Raw genomic sequence first — 11,096 nt, 5'->3', positions numbered from 1 at the left:
CTACAACAAACCATTGACAGCAACGGTCACTAGAATTGAGAACAAAGTGAAGAAAAACTTGGGGGAGGCATTCAAGAAGTTGACAAATCAAATAGAAAATTTAATAAGTAGAGGAAGTCAGCTTAAAGCACAAGTAGATGTGTATAGATTTGTAGCATCATTACAATAGTAGCTTTAGAAAAACCATCCATATGGTCTCTACCTCCAACATTGATAACATAATGAAGTTGAAGGTCCAATTGAACTTCGCCAATGTAGTATTGAGTAATTTGGATTTTGGCCAAGTGCTTAATATTTCAACCACAACCTCAACTAGAGCAACACTAAGATGCCATTCATAGGCCATTGGCTATGAAGAGTGAAAACACAAAGCTATAGGGTTAGGAGAATTAGAGCTCTCTAAGAACAGTTCTATCTTACAGAGCCAATAGAAATTATATATTTCTCAAAAAAATTTGTGGAGCCCCAAGAATTTGATGAGATAGGGGAGAGTATAGGTGACACACCTCAAGAACTACAACCAATGGTGGAGTTGGCACTAGAAGTATAGGAGCATGCCTTGAGGTTATTGAGTGCACCAAAAGCTCCTACTCAAAAGGTGACCAACCATCCTCTTGACTACAAAGGATATGAAGAGCAATGAGAAGATCTAGACGAATCAATAAAGAAGTGCAATTAGCCAAAGGGAGAACATGCCATAATATTTGACTTCAAAGTTTCAAAGGAAAGAAAGAAGGCTCTATCCCCAAGAACTGTACGGACATTGATTTAGGCAAGTAAGAGCACCACTAAGAAATGGAAGGAGCAACAAAATGAAAAATCCATTTGGAAAACTTATTAGCTTCAAAAAGGCAAGGCACAAGGTGAGCCTTCGGAACTACAGCCGCGCAAGAAGTCTAGAAACTCTATTCAAAATGGTTGTATACTTTCCTAGAGATTGAGGATGTGGCAAAGTTAGCATTTTTCTATGTTAAAAGCTATGAAAGTGAAGTTGCACTTCATTGTCTTTGCTCTAGGCAACATACACAACGTGATCATGATCCAAAATGCCATGGTTGGTACAACTTTCCAAGGTTTCCCAATGTCAATGCCCCAAAACATAAAAAGTTGTACTTGTTCCAACCCAAGAGTATGTGAAGTTGTGAAAATGGGGGAGTGAGGAACATGGTACATTAAGCTTTCTCTTCCTCTCTTCATATCTTCAAGCTTATCCTTGGTGACTCCTCTCATGTGTGGACAATAACAAAAGTAAGGAGGTGAGCAAGTGAGCACGTATGTGGATCATGGAGTATGGCTTGTCAATGCAAATAATGAAGACGTGGTGATGCCAGGAGGCATATTCCATGGTGGATTTCGTGAGGTTTTGCAGTGGATTCCGTAAAATTTTATTACCGGGGCTCATACACAAAGTGAATTCTTTGTGTGAAAAGTCAATGGGGACGCCTATCCTTTTCAGGCATCTTGTTAATTTAATGTGTAAGTGGGTGATTCCATAGCGAGTGATTCCGCAAAATACATATTTAAATTAATAAACGTTTATGAGTTTAGAGTGCGCACTCATAATAAATTAAGGTTAGGATTGATTTCTAACCAATTTATTTTTGTAGCTGAAGACTACTAGGTATTCACTTTTGTCGATTTAATTATATTATTTTTCTAACAATTGTGAATGCTTCAGTTGATGTGTAGAGCAAGCAGCGGTGGCAGTGGGAAGAATTGGAGGATAGCGTGTATTCAAATTATCACCAATTTTTTATGGGCGCATATCTTAGGCATGCGCCCATATTTTGTCGCGCTTATTTATTAAAGCACTTGATATTTATTTATTATTTTTGTATGCGCATGGGCGCACGATTTAAATATTTGTATTGGACATTGTATTTGGGTACCGCCTGATTTCTTGGGTGCCCAATAGCTTTAATTCTTTAGTGGCACAAAAGCAAACACAAAAGCTAAAGCATGCTATTTTGTAAATTGGGCTATTATTTGAGCTTGAAGATGAATAATACATAAAATACATGCTTTGTGAAGCGCTCACACAAGGCATGGGGGAAGATTGCACCCAATTGGTCTCTTGTTCATGTCGTGCAAGCTTTCTTCATTGGTTTTTGTATAAAAAGTAGAGTTCTTTTGTTCTTGGGGACCTTCTGACGCTCACTACGCGCGCATACGGCGTCCGATTTGTGCACCAATCCTATCTCACCCTGGGGATATGATGCCAGGAGGCATATTCCACAGTGGATTCCGTGAGGTTTTGCGGTGGATTCCGTAAAATTTTATTACCGGGGCTCATACACAAAGTGGATTCTTTGTGCGAAAAGTCGATGGGAACGCCTATCCTTTTTGGGCATCTTGTTAATTTAATGTGTAAGTGGGTGATTCCATAGCGGGTGATTTCGCAAAATACATATTTAAATTAATAAACGTTTATGAGTTTAGAGTGCACACTCGTAATAAATTAAGGTTAGGATTGATTTCTAACCAATTTATTTTTGTAGCTGAAGACTACTAGGTATTCACTTTTGTCGGTTTAATTGTATTATTTTTCTAACAATTGTGAATGCTTCAGTTGATGTGTAGAGCAAGCAACGGTGGCAGTGGGAAGCATTGGAAGATAGCGTGTATTCAAATTATTATCAATTTTTGTTGGGTATGTATCTTAGGCATGGCGCCCATATTTTGTCGTGCTTATTTATTAAAGCGCTTGATATTTATTTATTATTTTTGTATGCGCATGGGCGCACGATTTAAATATTTGTATTGGACATTGTATTTGGGTACCGCCTGACTTCTTGGGCGCCCAATAGCTTTAATTCTTTAGTAGCACAAAAGCAAACACAAAAGCTAAAGCGTGCTATTTTGTAAATTGGACTATTATTTGAGCTTGAGGATGAATAATACATAAAATACATGCTTTGTGGAGTGCTCACACAAGGCATGGGGGGAGATTGCACCTAATTGGTCTCTTGTTCATGTCATGCAAGCTTTCTTCATTGGTTTTTGTGTAAAAAGTAGAGTTCTTTTGTTCTTGGGGACCTTCTGACGCTCACTACGCGTGCATACGACGTCCGATTTGTGCACCACGTGGTGGGTGTTGATAAGTCAATTCACTACATTTGTGCATGCATGTGAGTAGACTAGCTGGAAGCTAGTTGTAGACTTCGTGGTTAAACCCCTTGAAACACATCCCAAAGTTGGGCTTGTGAGTGTAATAATGTCCTTTAATCTTCAATATAAAAGGGATGTTACTAATAAGATCAATAGCACCAAGAAATAATTTACCTTTGCTTTTGGCTATAGATTTTGGCACAAACCAATGCTTGGACTCTTGCATGTAGGTGAAAGTAAGTGGGAATGGGCTCACCCTTCATAGCAATCATGATTCCCAATTCACAACTACTACTCTGAACATTAGGTCTTTAATTATTTAAATATGGATCCCTATGAGAAATCCTAATTTGCTACTATAAGTTTGGGTTTCAACAAAAATTTCAATATAGCCCTTCACCACTAATTTCCTACTATAAGGTGGGGTTTTAGCAAAAATTTCCACTACAACCCTTCACCAATGGATGAAATATGTTGAGAATTGTCAAGGGATTGTCAAAGAATGAGAGAGGAAGCTTACGAGAGAGAAATTTCAAAAATCACCAACAAAGCCATTGTTGTTGACCTTGCTAGATCAGCTTGATTAGCTATTGCTGACACCTATAAGAGCTTATTGAGCCAAATGCACAACAATCATGACATTGGACAAACTTTTATTGTTTCAGAAGCTACAACTCACTTTGGTGAACACAATCTCTCACCTTTTCTCTCAATACTCCTCTCTAACCGACCAATCATCCTTCTCTCCAAATTAAGAAAGCAAGAACACAAGATTATCTTCGAGGTGTAGTGAACTCCCCAACTTACCTTCATGTGTTATAGTTCAAAAGCTTGAAGGCTTGAAATTGGTTCCACGACCATGATCAACACAATCTGATGCCATCACTCCTTTGCATTTACCACCAAGCACACAACCAAGTCGACAAGCTAGTAGAGAATAAGAAGTAGAGAAAGACGACAACGAAGAGCTTCACCTTCCCTTAGTCCCTAACTCAACACACCTCTCATTCACTCTCTCTCATTCACTCTCAACACAATGGATGCAAGATGATAGAATAAAAGAAGAGAATAGAAATCTTCAATAGCTTCATTGATAGAGCTTTTGTAGCATGGATGCACCAAAAGGGTAAATAGAACTAAGTCTATATAGACACAAATTAGGGTTAGGATTAGTCACCTCTAAGACGGTGCACCATTTTAGGGTTAGGGTTTGTGCTTCACTTTGCGTTTTAAGGTTTGTGCCCCTTTTGCATTTTAGGGTTTCCACCATTGTGAATTAGGGTTTGCGCCCTATTTTGGGCATCCTACCCACTTTGCGGGGTCTAGGCTAGTCAGTACTCATTGCATACTTGTGCCTTAGCCTAATTCGACCAAGTCTATACTAATCTAATCACAAATACATGTGTGCAATTCACACAACAGTTGTGGGTGCAACAAATACAAGTGCAGGTGATAAATACAATGTGCATAGGAGTGAGCCCAACTCTCACAAGATAATACATCCATGATAATTTGGTGTTCGTGAGTACAACAACAATACACAAGTGCCCAAAATAATACAATGAAGCTCCATAAAATTATAATCCTTCCAAAAAATAGTAGCCAACACTTGCACTTTGTTGACCTTAGCCTTCACAAAATACTATCAACATTAGCCCCATCTTAGACAAGTGCCAATCCCATGGCACTCACGTCAAAGATAGATGTGGAATGCTAGGGACGGTCCTAATGAAGTAGTCTCGATGGAGAGAAATAAAGACTGCTAATGAAGAACTATGAATGATGAGAGTGATATTTTCTACGGATGTGAAAAACTAGTATTGAAGAAGATGATGCTCATATGGATGCTATAGATGATGTTCAAAAAGATGTGGTAACTGCTAGAAGATGATGTCTGCATGAAGAATCACTTATGGCATAACAGAAGAAGAGAAATGAAGCATAGAAGGATGAGGATGCAAAGGCCATTGATGTTGATGGGTCTTTAGTCCTTCAAATGATCATCTATGAAATTCCTATAAGCCAACTTGTGCTCTCCCTAAGGGGTGTGTCTACTTACGTGTATGGTGACTTATGCACATGCAAGTGGAATTGGGAGATGAATCAAACTTCAAACAAGTTTAAAGTGTTGTCCCACACTTGAGGATCCAAAACCGTGAATAGATTATGACGCAAATATTATGTAAGTGCATGTGCATACATAATCTAATACATAGTTAGAAGATTGCTCCATGGATTCTTTTCTCGATGAGGCATGACAAATGAATCTTGCACTAATGAAGATGGGAGAAAGTGTCATTGTTATTGAGGGACAATAAAGTTATCACAGAGAAATAGTTGGGAAGATGGACAAAAGGTGGAGTCCAATCCAATAATCTCTTTAAGCACATGGTTCTCCATGGAATCAACACAAGGGAGAGTAGATGAAACTAGTCCCTTTTTATGTGAAGTAACTTTTACTTCTTGCTTTGAAGTTGAGTGAGTGGCACTAGGATAAATAAAGTGGAATGAAAAAAGTATAAATGACTCAAGGAGACAGATCTAACCAAGGCGAGCTAAGTCTTCCTAGGTATGTATTGACCTTGATGTGCCCTGGGTAAATGTGGGGGAAAATAGAAAAGGGGCTAGGGAGTTAGAGACTGGAGCTACCTGACCAAAGCCACTAGACACACCTAACTCGACGACCCCTAATAGGTGCAAAGAAATATGACCTAACTAATCATGGAGCTTTTACTCTCTTCTTAGAGTCAAAATTGTATTAAATAAGGATGGAAGCTCTCTATTTTCTGTATGTTCCCTTTACTTTGATGTTTTATGAGCACACTCCTGAATAAGTTAGTTGGTTTCATAGCTAGTCCACAAATGTAAGTAATCAAATCATCAAGTAGGATGGTCCTGCAAAGCAACTGGCAATGTCCAACTCCTCTTCAGTTAGAATCTTATCAAGCAATGGGTTTATGGCAAGTCTAGATGCCGAGCCAAGATGAAAGAATGCAAGGAAGTAGTCTCATAGTAGGTTGGATCATATTGAAGTGTACTTACTATACAACATTGCTTAGCTATTGTCATAAGACAACTGCCATCGTAAGCAATCTCAAGGTGATGAGAAAACCATTTCTACAAGAATGGACTTGAGGAATTGCAATTTTTCTCAAGTTTACCAAGTGTTTGCTGGTCTTTGAGTTTGGTCACAGAAGCATAAGAGGGGATAAGTCAGCAGGACTACAATTGCTTCTAAGGAAGGGTTTTAGCATATTCATCTTGAACCAAGAGGCTTTTTTCGTAGAGGTGTTCACTCTCTTCCCAAATAGGGTGCCATTTGGAAGCAACTCGTATTATCTCATCAACAGTAAGGCCTAAATCAATCATTGCAAATAGCTTGGCATAAGTAGTGAATATGACATCAAATTGGAGTAGCCATTTTCTTCTTGAGGAATTTAATTTATTGGCCAAATGAATAGCCATGGTGTTGAGTGGTCGACAAACAAGCAATGGTTAGAGACCAAAAGGAGGGGCATGTTTAGTAGGGATGATTTGGAGGTGTGTCTGAGCAACCTCCATCTTAGGGTTTAGCCACCTCAACTTGGTTGTATTGGTGGTGTGGGTAAGTAGGGATGTTAGTAGCTACAGCCTTAGGTTTTGGAATTTTTAGCCATTATGTCAGTGCTAGTAGAATTTTTATGTGCATCACTTTGCCTCACATCACGAGATGAAGAGTCATTCCATGTGAAACTAGAAGCAAAGGAAAGATAAGTTGTTGTGTCATTCAGTTTTGGGATAAATTAGTCAAAGAAATTGGGATTATATTGTAGTGAAGCATGGCCATCAAGAAGTTGTGGATTGTGTGTGAAGTACAAAATATATCTAATGACATAAACCGTCATGTTGTCCAATCGACTTGCAATGCATAGCTCTTCCTCTAAAAGGAATTTGTCATATAAGGAATCTAGTTTAGCAAGTTTAGAAATGTTAGCATTGTAGAGAGTTGCAAGCACTCTCAAAGATGTAGGTGCTACATATGTTCGATCATGTGTGGAAGCCCAAAGTGCCTTTCTCCACTCATAAATAGTCATTAGAGAGCTACCATACCTTGCAACTAAACCTCAAGCATAATACCATTTCCTCAAAAACTCACTTTGTCCTTCTACTTTCTTGGCTAATGGGTCAATGTCTTCCTTGCTTGCCATGCATTGCTCACAATGGAACACAGGAATCGAGCGATACTTCTCTTGCTATGCTTTGGTCATTTTCTTCATGACTTCTCCTACGATTGTTGGGTAAATCCAACAAAATTGTGATTGCTCTAACCATGCCAGAGGCCTTTCTAAGAGCTTCTCATCCTCAGCAGTTTGAATTCCAATGTCAGCATGAATATATGCACAAACGAGTGAAGTCAATAGTATTTCATCTAGTTCCTTGGAACTCATAATCTTGGATTGATCCTTTTTCTACCCCATATTTTCTAAAGCCTCCATGAGAAACCTCTTAATTGGTTGTAAATGCATTGAAGCATTTTGCCAAGAAAAACAAGATTTGTGAATCATGGGATTCATTGTGTTCTTTAGGCTAGAATTAGTATTCTATTGTGAGACTAAAGTGCTAGAGGCTTGTTCCTTAACTGAAATGGCAAGTTTGAGGATTGGGATTGCATGGACTCCATCTTAAAATTAGAAGTAGTAACTTCTGAGGTAGTGGATTGGTCAATTAGGTCAATCAAAGATGATTGCACATTGGGATCCACAGACTGATGGGAAGTAGTCTCAATCTTGGAATTTCCAAATTTCTTTTTGACAATTCTCATGGAGGAAGATTATCAATCCTTTGACGTTTTCATAGCTATCCCTTATGGGTCCTTTTTAGTGGATTGAGCAATTGTACTAGGTTGTTGATGTTGGATGTATTGTTTTGGCTTGGGTAACAAAGGTTCTTGGTTGTTGGGAGACACTAGCTATTTTGAAGGACTAGCAACTTTCGTGGTTGTTACTTGTCAACACTAGAGCGATCTATAGTCAGCTTCCTTGGATTCTATTCCAGCCGGAGCAGCAACACCAAGTAGTGACTACTTTGTGTCCTCTTTTTGACTCAGTGTGACTGCTCAGTCATAGCAAGTTTCTCTTGTGGATTAGGAATTGCTTCAAGTTGTTGCACTTCTAGAATTGTGGATACAGGTGTCTCAAAAACTAGCAACTTAGTCACTAGCTTGTCTGTTTGTATCTCTACAAGTATCTTGATCCTTGACCTAGATCTATGTGCGTCTCTTTCTCTTTCTCTTGGATTTTGGCGGACCTTGGGTTGTGGTCAATGGAGGTGGTGTCGCAGGTGGTTTTAGCAACCAAATTCAATAATTTCATACAAAAACCCCTTGAGCATGTAGCAACGCTCTGGGAACCCACTGCGGCTTTATGCTAGCTCTCTAATGATGCTTCCAATTATATGCCCTATGTCTCCTTTTTCTTCTAGATAAATTTCTCTTTCTAATAGCTTGAGAAGCTATTGCGGTGGTCCTAGCCACCTTGGGCTTTACTTTGTTGCTAGAATGATTCACACTAAGTGGTTCTCTCTTGTCTGCATACACCTTGAGTAGCTCCTTCAAAACTCTCTCGTGGCTGTCCTCACTAGGTTTTTGATTTGAATCTAAGATAGGTTACTCGCCCTTCCATAGAAAAGAGACAAGATTCCTTTTGCTGAAGGTAATGACAATCTCAACTTTTGGTAAGCTCGAGTATCTTTAGTGTGCTTCATAGTCCACAATACATCTAGTCACATGCTTGAAAGTTCTTTTAAGTAGAACCTCTCTACCCATGTCTTATCGATTTGGAAGCACATAAAAAATAATGGGAAGCTCTCAGTCTCTATAGTCTAAAGAATATTACATCGTCTTAGGAGGGGAGAAGGTGATCCGCCATAAGGTTTTATGACTGCATTAGTTGGGACGAGTTCAAGTTGACCAATCATAGTCCACACATCATAAGTTAGGATGTTGTAATCAAAACCTTCGTCAATGAGAGTGTGAATGATGTGGCAATTAGTTTGACCCTAAGATATGCAGCATGAGGTATTAGATGTTCATCTTCTGGGTCAGTGTTGGTCACTTTGACCTTGTGGATGTTACATTCTATAGATCGTGTGAAGGTACTACTATACACCTTGTATGCTAGACAATCATTAGACATATGAGCAATGCCACACTTAATGCAGACATATGAGCAATGCCACACTTAATGCATCTAAGGTCAATCTTTGTTGTGAATGTATCCTATCCCCATCCGGTCTACTAGCTGTGGCCTACGCTCTTGAGTTACTAGCTCAGTCATATTGTCAATGCATAGATGGATGGGAAGGTTTCTATTTATTGTTGACTCTAAAGGTTTTAGGACTTGTAGACCTATGGCCTAGTCAGTTATGAGGCACATCTACCAAGTCTTAGGCTCTGCAAAGCTAGATGATACTCTTTGTTTGCATATTAAAGTTCTTATGTGGTTTATTGTGTGTGTTTCTATTCTTCTTAATATCTAGAATGATGTGAATTTGGCTTGGTACTCTTGAGAGCTTAATCAATAACTTCTCTCTCATTGGGCCCTTCTTGTAGTGATTGGACTTTAGCTTTTGGTGGTAGCTTGGATGATTTCCCCCCTCAACTTATTGTGTGTCCTATGCCTAGGTGTGTAAATGATTGTTGTGGCTCTACACTATGATCCTAAATGTTCCTAGGTTGTTAGCCTAATGTAAGTTGCCTAGGTGCTAGGTGTGCCAAGTCCTTATGATGTGACAAAGTGTCTCCTAGGCTGCTTGACCTTGCTTTATACAAATTCCTTAGTGAATTCCTAAGGCATTTAAATGCTTCTTTGAACAAATACATTCCAAAATATTTAGTCTTCAAGACACTTGAGACACTTTGAACATATAAGAGTGAGATGTGCAAAATCAAGTTTTCTTTTGTTCAAACAATATGCATGTGTGCAACAATTCCTCAAAGCATCACAATCATGTCAAGCTAACCTTAGAGGAGTGGAGGTATGTGTGTGTGGGAGTGGGTTTATGTGTGGGAGTGAGTGTTTCATATGTGGGAGTGATAAATGGTGCGAGTCCTAGGTAGGTAGTGCAAGTGTAAAGTGTAGGGTGCAAGGCTAGGTGGTGCAAGTGCAAGTGCTAGGTGAGGTGGTGCAAGATGTGAGATGATGCAAACCCTAGGTGGTGCAAGTCCTAGGTGGGTGGTGCATGTTGTGAGGGTAGTGCAAGTGGTGCAAGTGGCAAGTGTAGGCAGGTAGTGCAAGCCTAGGCGGTGCAAATGCAAGTTCTAGGTAGGTGGTGCAAGTCGTGAGGGTAGTGCAAGTGATGCAAACCTAGTGGTGCAAGTGGCAAATGCAAGTGGGTGGTACAAGTCGTAGGTTTGTGGGTAATGTAAGTGGGTCATGCAAGTGCAGTGACCTAGGTGGGTGGAGCAAGTCATAAGGGTAGTGCAAGTGGTGCGAGTGTAAAGCGAGCTAGGTGGTGTAAGTGCAATGTGACCTAGGTTTGTGGGTGGTGGAAGTCGTGAGATGGTGCAACTAGGTTGTGCAAGCTAAGTGATGCAAGATAGGTATTGCAAGGTAGACTGTGCAAGCTTAGTGTAAGCCCTAGGTGGTGCAAGCTAAGTGATGCAAGGTAGAGAGTGCAAGCCCTAGGCGGTGCAAGGTAGGCAATGCAAGGTAGGTTGTGCAAGCTTAGTGCAGGCCCTAGTAGGTGGTGCAAGGTTGGTGTAAGTGCAGAGTGACCTAGGTGGTGCAAGTGCTAAGTGGATTAATGTGATGTATGTGTGGGTCATGAATTTTGAATGTGAGTGAACTATGGATATGAATGAACTACGATGTGAGTGAATTACAAGGTGAGTGAACTTTGGTTAGGATTTAGGGATGTGAGTTTGAGTGTGAATAAACTAATGTGAGTATGCATGATTGTTAGTGTGAGTGTGAGTGAATGGTGGTTAGGGTTTATGAGTGTGAGTAAAG

This window comes from Lygodium microphyllum, chromosome 10 (assembly GCF_053477565.2).
Source record: "Lygodium microphyllum isolate KBCC chromosome 10, Lygodium_microphyllum_v1.1.10, whole genome shotgun sequence".
Taxonomy (NCBI): domain Eukaryota; kingdom Viridiplantae; phylum Streptophyta; class Polypodiopsida; order Schizaeales; family Lygodiaceae; genus Lygodium; species Lygodium microphyllum.
This window is presented reverse-complemented; position numbering follows the sequence as displayed.